We start from the raw sequence: 23,212 nt of genomic DNA, 5'->3' as shown, positions 1-23,212 counted from the left end.
TGTGTCTTCCAGGATTGCAGCCCTGGAGGCTCCCCTTAACCGCCAACAACCCTGTTTAGACTTTTCCCGGTTTATTACTGCCACGTTCTCCAGTCTCCACCAGAGGAAACTGGCCTTAAGTTCTGGTTCTCTAGAGTGGCCTCTGTGTGGATGCCGCCTTTTCTCCAAGCTCAGCTGCTGAGCTGGCAGTAGTAGTCATCTGGCCTATGTGGCAGCCTTAGGTTTACAGATACACAAATCTGGAGACTGCCAGATTTGGTCTTGGTATTGTTGCCTTACTCGTATTCCGTGCATACTGATCAATATTAATTTCTTTAATTAAGGAATGGGGCCCCCTCTTAACTCTTGTGTTTATATATTTTTTAAGTAGTATGACTTTTCTTAAACTCTGTAGGTTGATATGTTAAGTAGTTGAAGAATCAGATGTTACTACCTTTTTTGTGATCAAAGTGTTACGGTAAATGGGCTCTGGAGCCATATATGAGCCACACTTGTGACCTGGACATAGTTAATACAAAATTATGTACTCAATTTGAATTGTTAATGACATTAGCCAAAAAGATAGAATCTCTAATTATGTTCTAAGCAACAGAATCTCATGTCAGTGTCCTTGTTCTTGAGAGAAATAAAAATGAAAATTCTCCTGCTTAAGTAGTTCTTAGGATTGGTGTTTTATGTAAATGGAAAGCCATACAAAGTTTAAATTTAAAAAGTTTGAAGCTGGACTGTAACTAGACCTGCTACTGAATAGTCTTTTTTTCTCACTCACCAGCATATTGGAGTTACATTATTAATTTATGACTTATGCAATTTCTGTTGGTATAGCAGAGTTGTGAAAATTTCTGGGTGGGCTAAGTAGATGCCTTTTTTCTGGACCCTTTATGGTAATCTTCACATTTTTTGTGTGTTCCTATTGTAATTGTAAGTTTTTATTTTGTATATCAAAATCATGTGTACTAAGTCATTATAAATTAAAATCTCCATGAGCTCCAGCTTCCTTATTGTCATCTTCCTCCACCTGACTTATTTCATGCAGATTGGGGCCCTCAGGTAATAACTGCTCTATAACCCTCTCCTTTTGCACATAACATAGACATCCTCTGAGAGGAGCAACACATCAGGAAATTTATACATATGCTATACACTGAACTCTAAAGACTGAAAAATTCTCTTGGGTGAAGTAGGCAGAAATCTGTGAAATTTTGGAGTATTAAAATAAGGTCTTTAGACTTGGCTAGGCATTGCTATTCAAATTCTCTCCAATCTAAGAGGAAAGATAACTTTTTTCTAGTCATTTATACTCTGGGTTCCATTTCTTCCATCTACTGGTCTGTAATTATGTTTCTTTTAGTATGTTTTCACTTTTACCTTCCACCAGGTACAGATGTCCCCCATTCTAAATTTTTTTTTCATTCCTCTATATACTGCCTTTTCCTAACCAACCAATTTCTTTTTTTTAAAGTCATTTTCACTTACGGATGTCTTTTTTTTAATTATTTTTTAAGATTTTATACATTTATTTGACAGAGAGAGAGAGCACAAGCGGGGGAGCAGCAGACAGAGAGGGAGAAGCAGGCTCCCCGCAGCAGGGAGCCAGCCCTACGTGGGGCTCCATCCCAGGACCCCGGGATCACAACCTAGCGGAAGGCAGACGCTTAATGGACTGAGCCACCCAGGCGCCCCACCAATTTCTTTTTTTCACTTTCACTGCTAAACTACAATTATTGGTGGTCTAGAAATGCTTCATGTACTTCTTTTATCATTTCCATCCTAGTCTTTTTTTATTATGCTTGCCATCCTTCTTTCCTCCCCTTTCTGAAGCTATTCTCTTAAAGTTCCCAAGTGACAGTGTTCCTACTCCAATCCAAAAATTTTTTTTATTATCAATCTATTTAATCTCTCAGTAGTTTGGTTCTGTTGATTGTCTCTTTTTAGAAACCATATCCTTTCTTGCTTCTATAATATTGAACTCTCCAGATTTGCTTCCTACCTTCTTCACTATATTCTTTATTGGATTTGTTTGTTTGCCTCCAGCCCCCTAATAATGGACTCTATTCTTGGGCCTTTGCTTCCCTTGTAGAGTAGTATTTCTCAAAATGGTGTTAAACAATACTTTCCTAGGAATTGTTTATAAGTGGTCAGGATTAAAAAGGAAAACCTTCTTTTTTGGAAGTAAATGTTAAACATTATAAGTAGAATGTGCTCTTCTTGGAGTTCATGATGCCTGCTAGCATATAAAGGCTCTATTGGTAAATAAGCCTTTTTAATTTTGTTTAACCTAGTCTCTCAGTTAATTTGATCACAGATTACTATTTTCATGGCCTACTTGTTATCATGGTACAGAAGAATCCAGCAAAGCACACTAGTTTGGGAAATGTTGCTGTAGGTATCTTAACTACTTTTGTTTGGATAATTTATGCAACTGGCTCACAGATCTAAATCTCTCACTTGTATGTCAGTTTCATATTGTGTTAGCTATAGCATCTTTGTTGGAGTGGTTGTGCATGTTTGTTCTTGGGTTTAAGGAGGGGGCTTTGAGCTCCTAATAGAAAGGGTAGTTTTGGTCCATATGAACTATAGATGAAAGTTCTCTTTTAGAGGTGTTTCCTTTATTGCTGCTATTCTCTTGATATCTGGGGAAGTGTATGGTAGCTTAAAAAACATTTCAAGCTTCGAGGACTGCAGATACAGCTTAGAATTCTAACTCAGTTTCTAGCTATATGATGTTGGGCAAGTTATTTAACTACTTTGGGTTCATTTCCTCATCTGTACCTACCTAGGGGATCATAGTACCTACCTAGGTATTGTACAGATCTGAGATCACATATATGGAAGTATCAAACTAGACACATTACAAATCAGATTGTAGAATAAACAAAGCCTAAAGCTTTATTATTTTCTATAACTGATCTAAAAATCCCTCTGGGTGGTGATAGTGTTGGAGGAAGGAGAAGTAAATTAGACAATGAAAAGTGTCTCATTCATTTTAAAACAGACTTGTTCATTTAATGTAGTCTCTTGAGTGGAGGCCCTGCCTTTTAGGGTTTTTACCTATAGACACTGGTGGTGGCCTGCTCAGTGTCCATTCATACCCCCTTCACTTTTGCAAACCAGCCCTATTTTGTCTGATATGTATTTTTCCCTTTGTGACTCAGGGCTAAGTCTTGATTGGTCTAAATTGAATAATTTCATTTTTCTTCCTAGTGATTAATTTAGGAGGGGGCTTATGATGTGGCTGGTGAGTTGTGAGGGGAAGTTTTCCTTGCTCCTTAAAAGAATGGCACTTGGATCTCTATAGTATTCTTACCCCAAATCTAAAAATCCCCAGTCTAATCTTGAGAAAGACAAATTCGTACTGAATGACATTCTGCAAAACACCTGACAAGTGCTCTTCAAGAGTCTCACTTGGGCGCCTGGGTGGCTCAGTCGGTTGAGCGCCTGCCTTCAGGTCAGGTCATGATCCTGGGGTCCTGCTCAGCGGGGAGCCTGCTTCTCCCTCTGCCCCCACCCCATTTGTGCTCTCTCTCTCTCAAATAAATAAATAAATAAAACCTTTAAAAAAAAATCCCCAAAAAACAAAAAAACAAGAGTCTCACTTGAAGAGATGGTCTCTTCTTCTGTCAGATGTTGTTCCTTCTGCATGTGATACCTGAAATGGAGACTACAAAAGTGCCAGGAGAGTCACCTAAAGAATGGCTGAGGCACTGAAGATTATAGAGTAGAATATTGTAATATAATATTGGCATTTGTTAGGTGAGATAAACATTTTTCCTTATTGTTTAAGTCAGTCAAATTAAGATTTCCTTAACTCCATCCTAAGATGTCCTGTTAACATTCTCATTGTCATGGTAGTCTGAGGTGTAGGTTAAATTTTGTATGTTCCCAAGGCATTGTGGGCAGTGACCTCAGATCTGCATGTGATTTTGGGGGTCTTCAAGAGTCTTTATCTTAAGTATCAACAGTGGTGTTTGGATGCCTGACTAGGTACTTCTTTTACGGTCTTTTGGAGACCATGATCCTATGGCGGCATCGTGCCCTGTATACCCGCCTCCTTCCAATAGATGTTTCACACCAAAAATGCCTTCACCCTGCTGAGCTGCTTTAGTTAGGGTGTGTGTGTAGGGGGTGTTGGCAAGGCAGTCCTTGCTCAGGCTGCTTTTTCTTTTCTTTTTTTAAATAAACTTTTAGGGTCGCCTGGGTGGTTCAGTCGGTTGAGCAGCCTACTCTTGGTTTCGGCTGGGGTCATGATCTCTGGGCCTCTCAGGGTCAAGGGATGGAGTCCATTCTCAGGCTCCATGCTCAGTGGGGACTCCGCTTCCCCTCTCCCTTTGCCCCTCTCCCTGCTCGCCATGCTGTCTCTGTCTCTCTCTCTGGAATAAATAAATAAATATTTAAAAAATTAAATAAACTTTTATTTTACAACAATTTTAGATATATGGAGTTACTGCAAAGATAGTACAGTTTCCATATACCCCACACCTAGTTTCTCCTATTACTAACATCTTACGTTAGTATGATACATTTGTCATAATTAATGAACCCCTGTTGATACATTATTATTAACTAAAGTCCATTATTAACTAGAGTCCATACTTTATTCCTCATTTTTTTCCCTAATGTCCTTTTTCTGTTCCAGGATCCCATCCAGAGTACCACATTACATTTAGCCTTATGTCTCCGTAGGGTCCTTTTGGTTGTGACAGTTTTTCAGGCTTTGTTTTTGATGACCTTGACAGTTTTGAGGATAACTGGTCAGATATCCCTCAATTGGGATTTGTCTGATGATCTTCTCTGGATTAGATTGGGATTATGGTTTTTATGGTTTTTGGGAAGAAGACCACAGAGGTAAAGTGTCATTCTTATCACATCATATTAGTGGTACATCTCTCAAAATGACTTATCACTGTTGATGTTAACCTTGATCACCTGGCTTGAGGTAGTGTTTGTCCTGTTTCTCTACCATAAAGTTTCTCTTTTTTTCCTTTTTTTTTTTCACGCTGTACTCTTTGGAAGGAAGTTACTATATGCAGCCCACACTTAATGAATGGGAGTTATACTCTTATCTCCTTAAGGTCAGAGTATCTCTATAAATTATTTTAAATTCTTCTGCATGGACCTTTGTCTCTTTTCCTTCATTAATTTATTAGTCATTTATATTAGTATGGACTCATAGATACTTATTTTATACTTCAGGTTATAATCCAATGTCACTTTATTTTTTTGCTCAAATTGTTCCAACTTTGACCATTGGGAGCTCTTTGAGTTGCCTCCTGCATCCCTTTGACGTAATACCCATCGCTGTGACATGCCCCTTCCTTACTCTCTGGCATTACAAGATGCTCCAGGCTTATCTTGTATATTTCCTGCCCCAGTCCTAGAATCAGCAATTTCTCCAAGAAGACCTGGTTCCTTTTATTGGAAAATGGTATTAGAGACTAAGATCTAGGTGCTAGGTGTGCTACTGTCAGGCTAGCTTTGGGAGTCTAGGAATCCCAACTCCGAAGGAATCAGAAAAGTGATATTGGACTTCTTCCAATTTATTATACTGTCCTGCCATTTTCAATCTGTTACCTCTGTTACCTGGGCTGTTAGAACACAGAAATAACTTAAGGGAGCTTAAGCTGTTCCGGGGAAGTAAGAAGCAAGCCCTACTTCTGTGGGATTTCCCCCATATTTATCTTATTTTTTGCCATCCTCCTAAAGGAGTTCCCCCAGAGGGTTATATTAGTTTGCTAGGACTCCCATACAAAATACTACAGACTGGATGGCTGAAAACAACAGAAATTTATGTTCTCACAGTTCTGGAGTCTGGAAATCCAAGGTTGAAGTGCATCAGATTGGTTTCTTTTTTTTAAAGATTTTATTTATTTTTTTGACAGAGAGAGAGACAGCGAGAGAGGGAACACAAGCAGGGTGAGTGGGAGAGGGAGAAGCAGGCTTCCCACGGAGCAGGGAGCCCGATGCGGGGCTCGATCCCAGGACCCCGGGATCATGACCTGAGCCGAAGGCAGACGCTTAACGACTGAGCCACCCAGATTGGTTTCTTCTGGAGCCTCTCTCCTTGGCTTGCAGATGGCTGCCCTCTTGCTACTTTGTTATCACCTAGTTGTCCTCCCTCCCTACCCCCCTGTCTGCTTTGCACACAAATCCTTAGCATCTCTTCCTCTTATAAGGACACCAGTCATAATGGATTAGCACCCCACCTTAATGGCCTCATTTTAACTTAGTCACCTCTTTAAAAACCTTATTTCCAAATAGGTTACATTCCGAGGTACTGGGGTTTGAGACTTCAATATATGGATTTTTGGGGGAACACAGTTCAGCTCATAAGAAGGATGAATCTATGATACACAACAATGCCTGCCTTTCCTCTTTCTGTCAGAAAGGACTTTCCTTCTGTTTCCTGTGTGTAGAGCATTTCTTTTATCTGACCTTGAATTCTTCCTATGTGTATCTTATATTAAAGCTGTGTGGTCCACATGAGCCAAGTCAAGTTCTTGATAATTAAAAGGAGCTGTTAGAATGTAGAAATAGTCCTCCCCCAAATTGTTGTGTTACTATAAATGCAAAAAAAAAAAAAAAAAGTCAGTTTTGAAGTTTGGAGCTGAACAATAAATAATCTCTTTTGCCTTTAACAACCACAGTCTTCCCTGAGGCAGTATGTAACATCAGTTAAATAAGGAAAAGATTATGTGCCAGAAAGGAGGATGGGAAGCATATTACCTTTTTGTCCCCGCAAAAAATACACTCTGTGTGTGTGTGTGTGTGTGTGTGTGTGTGTGTGTGTGTGTATAAAACCTTGGCACATAGTGGATATTTATTACTGTGGACTCAAATCCTGGTGCTGCCATTTAGTATGTGTGTAACCTTGGGCAAATGACTTAACTTCTCTGTGCCTCACTTTCCTCATCTGTAAAATGAGGACAATAATAGTTACCTCTCATTCTTGTAAAGTTTAAATGAATAAATTTATTAACATGCTCAGAATAATGCCCACCATATATTAAGAAAGAAAGAAAGACTCAATAAGTGTTATATTAGCTATTATTCCACGGCTACATCCTGCCTTCTTTCTAGGATGTAGAGAGTTCCTACCTAGATCCGGTCCCACCTCCAGTCTACCTGCCTCACCCTTTGCCCCTGGTTGGTTGACTTTTTTTCTTCCCCCATTTCCTGGTCCATTTTTAGTTAGGCTTAGTTGACTCCTCCCATACTTTTCTTAGCTGACTCTCTGGAGCCTGCCGGTTCCTCTGTGATTTGAGGATCAACCTTCTACAGTTCTTCTAATATGCTGCACATGATAATTCCTGCCTTTGCTCTGCCTCTTCAGTCATAATCTGGTCAAGTTTATTCATAAACCATACAAAATTCATACCTCTTCTCCAAACTATATCGCTTTCATATTTTTTTGGCCATGCAACCATTATTAAGACTGAGGTTAGAAATTTTGGTGTCATCTTTGATTCCTAGCATCTGATATTCAGTGATTCAACATACAGAGGAGTTCCTTGATCAAATTGAGTTAAAAAAACATCATTCTGGTTGCAGAATAGAGAATTGATTGGAAAGGAAACAGCAGTAGCTTTCTAACTAGCCTCCTTGCCCAGGTCTCTATTTCTTTCAGTCAGTTCCTCCCCGTTAAGCAAATTGATCTTCCTCAAACCTTACTTTCAGAGTGGCTGTGTCACTGTCACTAACCTTTAAGGTCTTCCATGGAGTGGCTTCAACTACCTTTAGCTCCCACTATCTCCTGACTCAAACTGTGATCCAGAGATGTTGTTTTGTTTACTTTTGTCTCCCCACCTGCCTCTCTGTGTCATGTTAATTCCTGTTTTTGTACTTTTGTTCCTGTTGTTTGACTCTTAGTCTCTTACCTCTTTTCTGTGCATATATTCTATCAATCTTTTACCCAGCTTTTTTTTTTTTAATAGATTTTATTTATTTATTTGACAGAGGGAGAGAGAGAACACAAGCAGGGGGAGAGGGAGAAGCAGGCTCCCCGCTGAGCAGGAAGCCCTATGTGGGGCTTGATCCCAGGACCCTGGGATCATGACCTGAACCGAAGGCAAACATTTAACAGACTGAACCACCCAGGCGCCCCTTTTACCCAGTTTTTTTTTTTTCTAAAGATTTTATTTATTTATTTGAGAGAGAGAATGAGAGACAGAGAGCATGAGAGGGAGGAGGGTCAGAGGGAGAAGCAGACTCCCTGCCGAGCAGGGAGCCCGATGCGGGACTCGATCCCGGGACTCCAGGATCATGACCTGAGCCGAAGGCAGTCGCTTAACCAACTGAGCCACCCAGGCGCCCCTTACCCAGTTTTTTATCTATGTCTGGGACTTCTGCCCCAGAGCGTGCTTTTCCTTCCTTATATTTTATTTACACTTACTATTTGAACCACACTAATTTATTTTGTTTTTCATTTTTCACTAGTAGCTTCTTATATGTTAACATTGTCTTCTCAACAAAAAATTAAGGAAGGACCATATTTGAAATTTTTTCCTATGGGTTCTTGATAGTCCTTAGTGCTGATACAAAGTATTATGGGTTATTGGATTAGTGTGGACCCTGATCCACTGTCTTGTATCCTTATGAGAGGACCTTTGGACATGGTTACACAAGGAAGGAAGGAAAGAAGAGCATGACACAATGGAGGCCTTGACTGGAGTGATGCATCTACAAGCTAGAGAATGACAAGGATTGCTAGCAACCACTAGAAGCTAAGAAAGAGGCAAGGAAGGATCTTTTCCCTAGAGCCTTCAGAGAGAGAGCATGGCCCTCTTAATTTTGGACTTCTAGCTTCCAGAATTGTGAGAGAGTAAATTTCATTTGTTTTAAGTTTAAGTGCTACTGAGTTTGTGGCACTTTGTTACAACAGCCCTAGGAAAAAACTAATACAAGATTCAATAGAAACTCCAGCAGACTTTTTTGTTATTATTGAAACTGACAAGCTGATTCTAAAATGCATCTGAAGGGGCCGTGGGTGGCTCAGATGGTTAAGAGTCTGCCTTCGGCTTGGGTCATGATCCCAGGGTCCTGGGATCAAGCCCTGCATCGGGCTCCCTGCTTGGCAGGAAGCCTGCTTCTCCCTCTCCCTCTGCTTGCCACTCCCCCTGCTTGTACACTCTCTCTGTCAAAAATAAATAAAAACTTAAAAAAAAAAAAAGTAAAATGCATCTGAAAATGCAAATAACCTAGAATAGCCAAAGCAATTTACAAAAAAAAAAAATAAAAAATAAAAAAACGGACAAAGTTGGAAAGGGGAAAAGAAAGAAAAAAAGTCTTTTCAACAAAAGATACTGAAACAATTAGATTTTTAAAAAATTTTTTTAGGTTTCTTTTTAAAGATTTTATTTATTTATTTGACAGAGAGAGACACAGCCAGAGAGGGAACACAAGCAGTGGGAGTGGGAGAGGGAGAAGCAGGCTTCCCACTGAGCAGGGAGCCCGATGCTGGACTCAATCCCAAGACCCCGGGATAACGACCTGAGCCAAAGGCAGATGCTTAACCACTGAGGTACCCAAGCACCCACAATTAGATATTTTTATGGGGAAAAAAGGAACAATAACTGCCACCTTACAGCATATACAAAATTAATTTGGGGCACCTGGGTGGTTTAGTCGGTTAAGCGTCTGCCTTCCACTCAAGTCATGATCCCAGGGTCCTGGGATTGAGCCCCACATTGGGCTCCCTGCTCAGTGAGGGGGGTCTGCTTCTCCCTCTTCCTCTCCCTCTGCTGCTCCCCCTGCTTGTGCTCTCTCACTCTCTTTCTGTTAAATAAGTACATCAAATCTTAAAAAAACCAAAAACACAAAAAAACAAAATTAACTTGAAATGAATCACAAACCTAAATGTAAAACGTGAAACTGAAATCTTCTGGAAGATAACACAAGAGAAGATATTTGCAACTAAGATAGGAATGGATTTTTGAGGACACAAAATGAATGAACCATAAAGAAAAATATTGATAAATTGGACTTTCAAAGTTAAAAACTCAAAAAACACTACTTTTTAAAAGAAAAAGCAAGGGGCACCTGGGTGGCTCAGATGGTTAAGCATCTGCCTTCAGCTCAGGTCATGATCCCAGGGTCCTGGGATCGAGCCCCACATCCGGCTCCTGGCTGGGCGGGGAGTCTGCTTCTCCCTCTTCCTCTGCCTCCCCCTGTTCATGCGCTCTCCTCTATCCCTGTATCTCTGTGTCTCAAATGAATAAATAAAAAAAAAATCTTAAAAAAAAAAAAGATAAAGCAAGACACAGATTGGAAGAAACATTCACAGTACATTTAACTGACAGAAAATTGTATCAGAATATATAAAAGCTTCCTGAAACTCAATAAGAAGAAGATAACCCATGGGGAAAATGGGTAAAGAGGATTAGGAGGTACAGGCTTCCAGTTATGGAATGAATAAGTCACAGGGATAAAAGTACAGCATAGGGAATATAGTCAATAGTAGTGCAATAGCATTGTTTGGTGACAGATGGTAGGTATACCTGTGATGAGCATAGCATAATATATAGAGTTGTCCCATCATTATGTTGTACACCTGAAACTAATGTAACATTGTGTGTCAACTATATTTCAATGAAAATAAATAAGACAATCTAATTTTTCAAAATGAGCAAAAGATTTGAAAAGACATTTCATCAAAGAAGACTGATGAATGGCAAATAAGTACATGAAAAGATGCTCAGTATCATTAGTCATTAAGAAAATGCAAATTAGCGGCACCTGGGTGGCTCAGTCATTGGGCGTCTGCCTTCGGCTCAGGTCATGATCCCAGGGTCCTGGGATTGAGCCCTGCGTTGGGCTCCCTGCTCCACGGGGAGCTTGCTTCTCCCTCTCCCTCTGCCTGCTGCTCTGCCTACCTGTACTTTCTATCTCTCTGTCAAATAAATAAAATCTTAAAAAAAAAAAAAAGAAAATGCAAATTAACACCACAGTGGGGCACTACTACAGACCCATTAAAATGACTATCGTTGAAAAGACTTACAGTACTAAGTGTTAGTGTGGATGTAGAGCAACTACAGTTCTCATGCAGTGCTGGTGGGAGTGTAAAATGGTATAACCATTTTGGAAGACTGCTTAGCAGTTTCTTATAAAGTTAAATATATACCTACCGTATGACCCAGCCATTCCACTCCTAGGTTTTTACCCAAGAGAAATAAATACATAAACCACAACAAAAAATTTATATACAAACATCCATAGTAGCTGTATTCACAAAAGCCCCAAACTGGAAAAACCCAAATGTCTATCAGCAGGCAAATGGATAAACAAAATGTGATAAATCTGTAGAGTAGAATATTACACAACAGTAGAATGAATTACTCATATACCCAACAACATAGATGAATCCCAAAACCATTGTGCTGAGTGAAAGAAGCCCAACATAAAACAGTACATAGTTAGGATTCCATTTATATAGCTTTCTAGAAAAGGAAACTAATCTATAGTAATAGAAAACAGAACCGTTGTCACCTGAGGCCAGAGGTAGAGGAAGGGATGACAAAGGCACGAAAGGAAACTTTGAGGGGTGGTAAAAATGTTCCCTATCTTGATTGTAGTGGTGGTTACACAGATGTATAAAGCTATCAAAAGTCATCAAATTGTATGCTTTAAATAGATGCCGTCTGTTTTATGTAAATTATATGTCAATGAAGTTATTTAAAAATAAAAAATTAAGCATGTCATAAAAGGAGATGAAGAAGCCAGTCAATGCCCTTAACCATAGCTTACAAATCTTTTAACAATCCACCTCCAGCCTTGCAGTCCAGCATCAAATATTATTATTGAGAAAAAATTTTGCCCTTAAGGTGAATTTAAATTAGATATACAGGATTGAAATTATAAGGTGCAAATATATCATTTTATATTAAATAAAAAAAGGCTTCCTGTAGATAAGGTTTGAATTCATCCTTAGGGGAAGGACCTGGTTTGCCAGAGAAAAAGAGTCAGACATGGAAGGTAACAGGCAACATTATTCAAAGGAGGAGCTACCTGGCCAGGAAGAAATAGGGCAAGAAAGTTAGATAAAGTTACTTAGGAATCAGAAAGGGAACCCTTTTCAAATAATACAATATATGTTTTTTATTATTTGAAAATACAATATATTGTATTTTCAAATAATACAATATATGTTTAAAAAAAAAAAAAGAAGATAGCAGGAGGGGAAGAATGAAGGGGGGGAAATCGGAGCGGGAGACAAACCATGAGAGATGATGGACTCTGAAAAACAAACTGAGGGTTCTAGAGGGGAGGGGGGTGGGGGGATGGATTAGCCTGGTGATGGGTATTAAAGAGGGCACATTCTGCATGGAGCACTGGGTGTTATACGCAAACAATGAATCATGGAACACTACATCAAAAACTAATGATGTAATGTATGGTGATTAACATAACATAATAATAAAAAAAAAGGAAAAAAAAAAAGAAAGAAAGAGAACCTTGAAGCAATGGGGGAGACTGAAATTACTGCATACCTAGCCTGTGCCTAGAGGGAACCTTGGACTTTCAGTCAAAGGAAATGTTAATTTTCTTCCAAGGAAGAAGCTAAAATGGACAAACAGGTCTTAAGCCACAAAAAATTAGTTCTTCTTGCTTAATGAAGTCACAGTTTACAAAGTTCTCCTTATCACTCAGAGGACAGATACCACATACCACACTATTAAAGATTGTTTCTCTTTCTCTATCAAGCAGGTAGAAGGAAGCTCCTTGAATGTCCTTTTACCTTTTCTCTGCATAACTAAATTGTAGCCATCAGTTTTCTTTTTTTTTTTAATATTTTATTTATTTATTTGAGAGAGAGAGCATGCACAAGTTGGGGGAAGGGGCAGAAGGAGAGGGAGAAAGCAGACTCCCCACTGAGCAGGGACCCTGGGATCATGACCTGAGGCAAGGCAGATGCTTTACTGACTGAGCCATCCAGGCACCCCACGTAGCCATAATTTTTCAAGGATCAATTTGTTTTATGATCTCCATGGAACCTCCTGGGATCACTCCTTAATAGGGGAGCAAAACAAAGTAGAGAAATATGAAAATAAAGGGAGACAAAAAAGAAAAGTGGGGACAGGTTTCAAAGATCTTTTTAGTATAGAGTGAGTGCTCAATATATTTTTGTCAGTTTAAGTAATATATTCAGGTTTAAAGAGAACAATACAAAACTATACCAATGTACCCAGGAAAGAAAGGAACTAACATTGTTGAATATCAAACTCTGCTGGACAGGTGTTTACATATTTTATTTCATTAATCTTCTCATTTTATGAATGAAGAAACAGGCTTAAGAGGTAAGGCAGAATTCTAAACTCAGGTCTTTGATTGCAACAACCCTTGTTCTTTCTAGTAAACTATGTTGCCACACAGTATTTTATATATATGTTTAAAAATATATAAAATTAGGGGCGCCTGGGTGGCTCAGTTCGTTAAGCAACTGACTCTTGGTTTCAGCTCAGGTCATGATCTCATGGATCGTGAGATTGAATCCCGCATTGGGCTCTGTGATCAGTGGGGAGTCTGCTTGAAGATTCTCTCCCTCTGTCCCTGCCCTCTCTCTTTCGTGCACGTGCCCACCCCCCACAAATGAATAAATAGATAGATAAATCTTTTTTTTTTAAAAATATATAAAATTATATATATAAAATAAAATATATGATATTATATAAGAGCAGTTATCTCACCAACAAATTAAATAACTTTATTCACTATGTGTATTAGTTGCCTGGGGCTGTAACAAAGCACCACAAACTGAATGGCCTAAAACAACAGAAACTTGGGGTACCTGGGTGCCTCCAACTCTTCGTTTGGGCGCAGGTAGTGATCTCATGGGTCATGGGATTAAGCCCCACGTGGGACTCTATGCTCAGCAGGGAGTCTGCTTGAAGATTCTCTCCCTCTGCCCTTACCCCACTCGCTCTCTGTCTCTCTCTTTTTCTCTCTCTAAAATAAATGAATAAATCTTAAAAAAAATAAAACAACAGAAACTTGAAAAAAAAGTTCCAAAACTTGTTATCTTACAGTTTTGGAGAATGGAAGTCCAAAATTAAGGTGTTGTCAGCATCATATTCCCAATGGAGCCTCTAGGGGTAAGATTCTTCTAGCTTCTGAAAACATCAGGTGTTCCTTGGCTTATGGCAGCAGAACTCTGGTCTCTGTCTCTATCTTCTGTGGCTGTCTTCACAATATGTCTGTGTGTCTTTGTCTCTTCACATGGTGTTTTCTTCCTTAATTCTGTTTTCTCTTCTTACAAAGATACTGGTCATATTGGATTAAACTCTACCCGAATCCAGTATGACTCCATTTTAACTTGAGTACATCTGCAATGATTCTGTTTCCAAGTAAGGATCATTCACAGGTACTGGGGAGTTAGGACTTCAACTTATCTTTCTGGGGACACATTCAACCCATAGTAAATCTAGAAATCAATTTGGAGTGAATGGAATCTTAGCAATATTGAATATTTCAATCCATGTATGTGGTGTTTCTCTATTTTCTCTATTTTTTAGCCTTCTTTAAATTCTTGCAGCAACATTTTATAATTTTCAGTATTTAGCACTCCCACATATTTTACTATATTTATTTCTAAGTATTTTGTGTACTTGATGCTATCAAAAATGGAATTATATCTCTTATTCAGTTTTCTACTTGTTCTTTGCATAGAAATGTTATTAATTTTTGTGTATTGATTATTTCCCTGCACTAGAGCTCATTAGTTCTAGTATTAATGGAATCTAAGGAATTCTAAGGAACCTACAAAAAAAAGCCACAATACTCATTAATAGGAGCTTTTTTTGGTAGGCTGCTTAGAATTCTTTATGTGTATGATCATGTCATCTGCAAATAAAGACAGCCTTTTCCCCCTTTCCTTTTTTTAGAAAGGGGGAAGGGGAGGGACAGAGGGAGAGGGATTGAATCTTTTTTTTTTTTAAGATTTTATTTATTTATTTGAGAGAGAGAGAGGCAGATAGTGATGGAGATAGCGAGAGAGAACACAAGCAGGGAGGAGAGCGAGAAACAGGCTCCCGCTGAGCAGGGAGCCCAACACGGGGCTTGATCCCAGGACCCTGGGATCATGACCTGAGCCGAAGGCAGCCACCCAACCGACTGAGCCACCCAGGCGCCCCAAGAGAGAGATTCTTTTTTTTTATTATTATTATGTTATGTTAATCACCATACATTACATCATTAGTTGTTTTTTTTTTTTTTTAAAGATTTTGTTTATTTATTTGACAGAGAGAGACATAGTGAGAGAGAAAACACAAGCAGGGGGAGTAGGAGAGGGAGAAGCAGGCTTCCCCGCGGAGCAGGGAGCCCGATGCAGGGCTCGATCCCAGGACCCTGGGATCACGACCTGAGCCAAAGGCAGACGCGCAATGACTGAACCACCCAGGCGCCCACATCATTAGTTTTTGATGTAGTGTTCCATGATTCATTATTTGCCTATAACACCCAGTGCTCCATGCAGAATGTGCCCTCTTTAATACCCATCACAAGGCTAACCCATCCTCCCCCCCCCACTCTAGAACCCTCAGTTTGTTTTTCAGAGTCCATCATCTCTCATGGTTCATCTCCCCCTCCGATTTCCCCCCCTTCATTCTTCCCCTTCTGCTATCTTTTTTTTTTTTTTTTAACATATAATGTATTATTTGTTTCAGAGGTACAGATCTGTGATTCAACAGTCTTGCACAATTCACAGCACTCACCATAGCACATACCCTCCCCAGTGTCTATCATCCAGCTGCCCCATCCCTCCCACCCCCCACCACTCCAGCAACGCTCAGTTTGTTTCCTGAGATTAATAATTCCTCATATCAGTGAGGTCATATGATACATGTCTTTCTCTGATTGACTTATTTCGCTCAGCATAACACCGAGAGAGAGATTCTTAAGCAGGCTCCACATTTGGAGCCTGATGCAGGGCTTGATCTCACAACCCTGAGATCATGACCTGAGCTGAAATCAAGAGATGGATGCTTAACCAACTGAGCCACCCAGGCGCCCCTCCCCCATTTCCAGTTGCATGATTTTTATTTTATTTTTCCTTGCCTTATTGCAATGGCTAAGACCTCCAATATAGTGTTAGATAGAATTGGTGAGATTGGATATCCTTGGAGAAAATGCATTTGACAAAATTTAATATCCATTTATGATAAAAAGTCTAAGCAAAATAGGAAGGAAGGAAACTTCCTCAAATTCATAAGGGATATCTATCAAAGCCCCACAGCTAACATTATATTTAATGGCGAAAGACTAAATGCTTTCTCTTAAGACCAGAAACATTGAGGGTTTTGAGTAGAGGAATTACTTGATCAGATTAAGCTTAAAACATTTATTCTGGCTGCAGACTAGAGAATTGATTGGAGGGAAGAAAAAAATAGATGTAAGGAAAATATAAGGTTTTTATTTAAAATTTTTTTAGTAGTACAGGTAAGAGATAATGGAGTCTTCAACTAAGCATAGTGCAATTCTTAACCTGGTCAATACTAGCCTCAGGGAGCATTTTTGTTAGTACTAATGACAGGGGAGCATTAATGGCATTTAAACATGAAGTTAGGAATGGTAGATGTTCTGTATTGCAGGAGAGAATCCCAACAATGAGGAACTGTCCTGCTTCAAATGCCAGTAACAACTTAATGGAGAAGTACTGGGTCATTAAGGCATAGACATAGAAATAGAATTGAGATTTTATAATATATTTGATGTGTGGTGGGGATTCAAAGATGAATCCCTTGATATTGGTTTGTGCAGCCCAGCTGATGGTGGTGCTATGACCTGAGGTAGGAACCTTAGATTAGAAGTTAGTTTGAGAAAAGTACAAATTTAGGTAAGTTGAGTTTGAGGAATCTATGAAATATCAAGTAGGTATTGGAAATACACTTCTGGAACTCAGCAGAAAGGATGGGTTAGGGACAGATTTAAATCTGTTATGGTTGTTGAAGTCATAGGAATGGTAGGTTGTAGAGGGACGTGCATATGTAGTATAGAGCTTTGCATCAGATAAGGGTTTAGTAGAGGAGGAGTAGGTTTAAATGATTGAGAAAGAGTAGACAGACAGAAAGGAAGAAAAAGCCTCAGATTCTGTGCTGCCATGGAGGCCAAGGGAAAAGAGTTTTGAGAAGGAGTTGTCAGTGTTAATCGCCATATTTATTTATTTATTTATAATTGTCTCTCCATATCTAGATTGTAAGCCAGGCATGGTTGTATGTTCTATTCATCTTTGTATTTGCACAGTTCCTGGCATAACATTACTTAATAAATGTTTAAGATTCTTGAGGGCAGGTCCATTTCTCTTCATCTGCTTCATTTAGAGTATCTGGCTTATTCCCAGTTAATAAATAATTGTTGAATGAATGACCATATCTGTCTGCATGTTTATACTGCATGTCTTTTTTTTTCATCTTTTTTTCCTGTGTCTTCCAACTTTATATTGTGAATTTCTTGACTAAAAATCTAGTCTAAAGCATGTAAACATGTACATATTTGGTATTATACCCTATGTGTTTAATACTTAAATAAGGAAATATTTGATGATTGATTGAGTAGTTTGCACTGGCTCTTAACTAAAGTGTGCATAAATATGTGCTAGGGCTACCATAGATATCCATGTAACTGATTACACTACTTTTCTGGAAGGCATTATCAAAATATTCTGATGTAAAACTAACTTGTTATTAATTCATTTTCTTTCTAGATAGAATGTATCTTTTCTTTGAAATGCATGCTAGTACATTTAGATTAGTATTTTGTTCATGTAAAAACCCAAAAATATTTTTCTGGTTCAATTTAGCATCTAAACGAAGAGAAGAAAACCTTGAGATTAATTTAGTGCGAGTATAATGAAAAAAAAATTGTTCTATATTGCGTATCTTCAGGGATTTGTTTTGTAAACTGGAAGCTAACTTGAAATAAATTCACTAAGAATAAAGTGAAATAAGTCCTTTTCCTGACATAGTGCTTTCTGATTTTTTCAAAGCATGTTATATGCATAAATCATTTATTTGGGAAAGTTGAGGATCTACCATGTGCTAGGTGCTAGGTAGGCATGGAAAGATGGTGAGATTCAATACTTGTCCTTAAGGAACTCAATGTAATGGAAGAAATACACATTGAGAAATAATCCATAATGCATGATGAAATGCTACAGAACTATTTACAAAGGGATTTGAGAGTACAAAGGAATAATTGATTAACTGCTTCAGGAATTCAAGAAAGAAAGGATTCACTGAAGATGAATCCTAATGGATGAAGAGTAATTCACCAAACTTAGAAAAGGGTAAGGCCAAATAAACATAAATGAAGCTGGGAAAGATTGAAAGTCTGTTGTACGGGTCAGGCAGTTTAATAGGAGAGTGGCATGTAAGGTGGTGAGAAGGAAGGGAATTTGTGGCTGGAGATAAAGCTATTTAGGGTCAGACTCTTTATTATCATTATTTTTTTGTTGTGGTAAAATATACTTAACATAAAATTTATTATTTTAGGGGTGCTTGGGTGGCCCAGTTGGTTAAGTGTCCAACTCTTTTTTTTTTTCTTTTTTAAGATTTTATTTTATTTATTTGACAGAGAGAGAGCACAAGCAGGGGGAGTGGCAGGTAGAGGGAGAGGGAGAAGCAATCCCAGGACCCTGGGATCATGACCTGAGCTGAAGGCAGACGCTTAACCATTGGATCACCCAGGCCCCCCCGAAAACTAAAGCTTCTAAATGTTATTTGCCTCTGGTCTCTAGTACCTGATGTTGGGTCTAAAACCTTAGGTCTTCTGATTCCTAATGCCGTAGTTTTTTTTAATGTACCATGGTTACTTTCTCAGCTGGAGAATTATAATAAACAGTGGGAAACAAGAGATTAGTTTTGGGACTGGTAATGTTTAACATTTTTAATGAATGACTTAGAAAAAGTTCACAGTGTACAGGTGGCACTCTTGAAGGGGGTCATTAACAGCAAGATCATTAACTGTGAGTTGGGAAAAAAGTTGAAGCTTCAGTGGAAGCATTTAGGAGAAAATAATCCAAAATGTACTTATTTATAGAGTAAATAGCTCCGAGCCAACAAAAAAGGAATTAGGAATAAAGTAATATGCTAGGAAATTCTTTGAAATTCCCAGTTTTTTAGCCAAAAAGGCTAAATTTGAGGGATCACATGCTAGGTACTGGGAACAGCAAAGAAGATATTCTACTAGCTAACATTTATTAAATACTTATTATGTGCCAGGCAGTGTTGTAAACACTATTTGTTTATCTCAGTCCTGTGAGGCAGATAATATTCTCATTTTATAGATGAGGAAACAGAAGCACGGAGAAGTTAATAAGCAGTACAGCCAAGGTAATAATAAGTTATAAATTCAGAATTCAGACCCAGACAGCTTGACCTTAGAGCCGTTCTTTTTTTTTTTTTTTTAAAGATTTTATTTATTTATTTGACAGAGAGAGACACAGCGAGAGAGGGAACAAAGTGGGGGCAACGGGAGAGGGAGAAGCAGGCTCCCCGCAGAGCAGGGAGCCTGATGTGGGGCTTGATCCCAGGACCCTGGGATCATGACCTGAGCCGAAGGCAGACGCTTAACGACTGAGCCACCCAGGCGCCCCAAGAGCCGTTCTTTTAAGCACTATGTTATTGGGTTCTACATAATCACAGTCTTTCCTTATGTGCAACACTTTGTTCAGTATTGATTACATGAGGGAGGTTTAATAAAGATACAAAGAACAACTGAAATCAAGGAATGAGAGGGCAGTTACTAGAGAACCATCTAAAAAGACCTGAAAGCATATGACTACAAATATCAATGTAAACTTTCCATACCAAATTCTGCAAGGTGGTTTTGTGCTTATACACATTCTACTTATTAATGACCCATTCTGATAGCTGCTCACCTAATGCCGTGTGGTATCTTTTACCTTAACTTGAAGAAAGGAGGAAACTATTTTAAAGCTTAGTGGGAAAAGTTTCTTAACAAGTTTTACTTCTTTAAATGGTACATCTCCCCCCAAACAAAAAACATTTACTCCTCAAATGTTGTTAATGGTGCCTGGAATGCCTTCAAGTAGAGATTTGAATTAACAGTGTAGTGTCCATATTTTCCAAATTGAAAATCAGGACATCATGTCTGAAAAATAATTTTTTAAAAAAACTATGGTGAAAAACTTCATAACATAAAATTGACCATCTTAACCATTGTTAAGTGTACAGTAATGTTAGCATTATGCTTTTTTTTTTTTAAGATTTTATTTATTTGACAGAAAGAGAGATAGCAAGAGCAGGAACATAAGCAAGGGGAGTGGGAGAGGGAGAAGCAGGGAGCCTGATATGGAGCTTGATCCCAGGACCCTGGGATCATGACCTGAGCCAAGGGAGGACGCTTAACGACTGAGCCACCCAGGCGCCCCACCAATATGCATATTGTTGTGCAACAGATCTCTAGAACCTTTCATCTTCAAAATTGAAACTCTGTACCCATTGAACAAAGCTCTCCTTTTTCCTTTCCCCAGCCCCTGGCTGAAAGAGAATTTTCTTGATTTGAGAAAAAAATTTAATATAAAAACTAACATAGTGGCATGAAATTAAATGTTTAATTGCACGTATAAGGAATCCCCTTCATTAATAGAAGAAAATTATATTAAATTGGAACCTTTAGAAAATCTGGACATATTACTCAAGGTGCTGAGGACTAAAGTGAGCTTTCTAGTACAATGACTTCTGGGGAATTAGTATCAGAAAACTAAGGGCTGACTCTACTACCATCAGTTCTTTATTTGAAAGTAATGAGTATGATCAGTTGAGATAACTTTCACAGAAAGTGAGGCTGAAACCCAGTTTTGGCTTTCTGCTAGGTAGAAGGATTATTGTTGGAAGTAAGTCTGGTAGCTTATTCTGAAAACAACTTAAATACATTCCCTTAAATTCACTCTAATCAGGCTTTTGCCCTCACCATACCAACTGTGATTCAGTATTTGAGTGTTGGCTAAAATTCAGTTGTCAGTTCCTAGTCATCATCTTACTTCACCTATGAGCAGCATTTGATATAGTTCATTACTTCCTCTTCTTCCTTGAAACATGTTCTTCATTTTTGCTCACAGGAAATATTGCTTTCTTTCCACCTAACTAGTCATTCCTTCTCATTCTGTTTTTCTGGTTCCTCCTCAAATAGAATACTCCAAGGCTTAGTCTTTGAACCTCTTCTTTATCTACACACAGTCCCTTAGAGAGCTCACCCTGCCACGTCTTTAAATACCATCTATACACTGATGATTTCCAAATTTATATCTTTAACCCAGACTGTTCTCTTAAATTCCAGCCTTGATATTTAACTCTCTACTCATCATCTCCTCTTGGATGGCAAATACGGTTTTGGAACTTAATCAGTCCAAAGCCAAACCCCTGATCTTTCCCCTACCCCAAAACTTCTATTCACAGTCTTTCCTAGCTCAGTTAATGGCAACTCCTTCCTGTCAGTTTCTCAGGCCAGAAGCTCTGGAATGCTTGACACTTTCTTTCTCAGCCACACATCCAATTTATCAGCAGATCTTGTTGGCTTAGCTCCCCAATAAACCCAGGATCCAGACAGTTCTCTCTACCTCCTTTACTGCCATTCTGGTCTAAATTATCACCATCTCTTGCCTAAATTATTGGTGATAGCTTAACTAGATTCCTTTCTTCTGTCCTTGCTCCTACTTTAATCTGTTTTCAACACAGCACTGTTAAAATGCCAATTAGGTTATATTCCTTATTTGCCTAAGATGCTCCAGTGGCTTCCATCTCAATTGCAGAAAAAGTCCAAGTCTTTCCAGTGGTCCAGAGGCCCTAGACCATCTGCTTCCCTCACAGTTCTCTAACCTCATCTCTTACTACCCTTCTTGTTGCTCACTTCATTCACACCACACTGGCCATTTTGATCAGTTCCTTGAAGTATCAGTCATTCTCCTGTGATGGTGCTTTTACACTGGCTGTACCCTCTGCCCAGGACCCCCTTTCCCCAGATAGCTTCATGGTAACTCTCATTCTTAAAAGTTTTTGTTTAAATGACACCTTTTTGTTTAGGCCTTCCCCTCTTTTCCATATCTAATGTATTTTCTCCACAGCACTTACCAGTTTCTATGCTATCGTATGACTTCTTTTGTTTATTGTAATAAATATTACATATTAAATATTGTAATCTTCTAACAAGAGCAGGGATTTTTATCTGTTGTGATTTGCTGTATCCACAGTGCTTAGAACAATGACTTGCGTGAAATAGCTACTCAATAAATATATGCTGAAATGAATTAACATAGGAAGAAATTAAATGCACACTTAAGACCTAAAAGGGGATTTGACAACAGTGGTGGGTAGTCTTGGTAAGAGGTGGCTTGGAAGGGAACTGGAAGTGGAAGGTGTGACTAGGGCCTAATAGCATAAAACATTGGGAACGTTTTGGAAGGATGGGGAATAGTCAGTATAATGAAATTCTTAGCGATAGAAATTAACATCCTGATATTGTAGAATCAACTTAAGTCTTGGTTTTTATTTTATAGTGGTAAAAAGGAAAGGAAAGGGCTGATGAGCCATGGACATAGGAAGAAGTAGTTTAAATTAGAGATGGTTAAAACTAGCTTGACTATGTCAAGGAGACCATTTCTGATAACTGGATAAAGTGGTGCCCACCTTATGGAAGGCATTAAATGCTTGGTAGAAGAGTTTTAGATTCCACACTATGGGTAATAGTATTCTATTATTGGATTTTGACTAGAAGAAAGATTTTTATGGAAAACAAGTTTTTGCCAAGATGTTTGTCACTACCATTTGGAAATAGATAAAAGTGGGGGAAAGACCAGTGATAGATTAGATTTCTTCATTTATTTATTCAGTCATAATGTTGAGTGACTGCATTGTGCCAGGGGTAAGGGGTGACCAAATGAGTAAGATCTCTGCTCTTACAGAGCTTCTCTTCTAGTGCAGCTAGATGAAAATAGTCCTTGTAGATCAAGGTGGGTGCCATGAACATAGGAAGAGTTAAGGGTCAGATCTGAGAGAAATTGCAAAAGAAGAATTGGCTGGACTTGGTGAAAGCTTGTGTGGAGTGTGAATGCATGCAGTTCTAGGCACTCATGGGCTGGTTAATAAGATGAAGAGAGGGAAGAGGCAGGAGAACCAAAAGATTGAAGGTAGTGGGGAAGCTGAGAAGGGCTGCTAATTTGTGGAGAAACTATTTTGATTTTTTACATTTCAAGTTTTAAGGATTAGTG

The 23,212-nt window shown here is 38.7% G+C and overlaps 1 protein-coding gene across 2 annotated transcripts in view; it reads left to right on the top strand.

The window, feature by feature from the left end:
* GOLM2 (golgi membrane protein 2) overlaps positions 1–23,212 on the top strand; it is a 113,231-nt gene that overhangs the window by 718 nt on the left and 89,301 nt on the right. The window lies entirely within an intron of this gene.

Source organism: Halichoerus grypus, chromosome 8 (assembly GCF_964656455.1).
Source record: "Halichoerus grypus chromosome 8, mHalGry1.hap1.1, whole genome shotgun sequence".
Lineage (NCBI taxonomy): Eukaryota > Metazoa > Chordata > Mammalia > Carnivora > Phocidae > Halichoerus > Halichoerus grypus.
The sequence above is the reverse complement of the archived record's forward strand: the minus strand, read 5'-3'. Positions and strand labels throughout refer to the sequence as shown.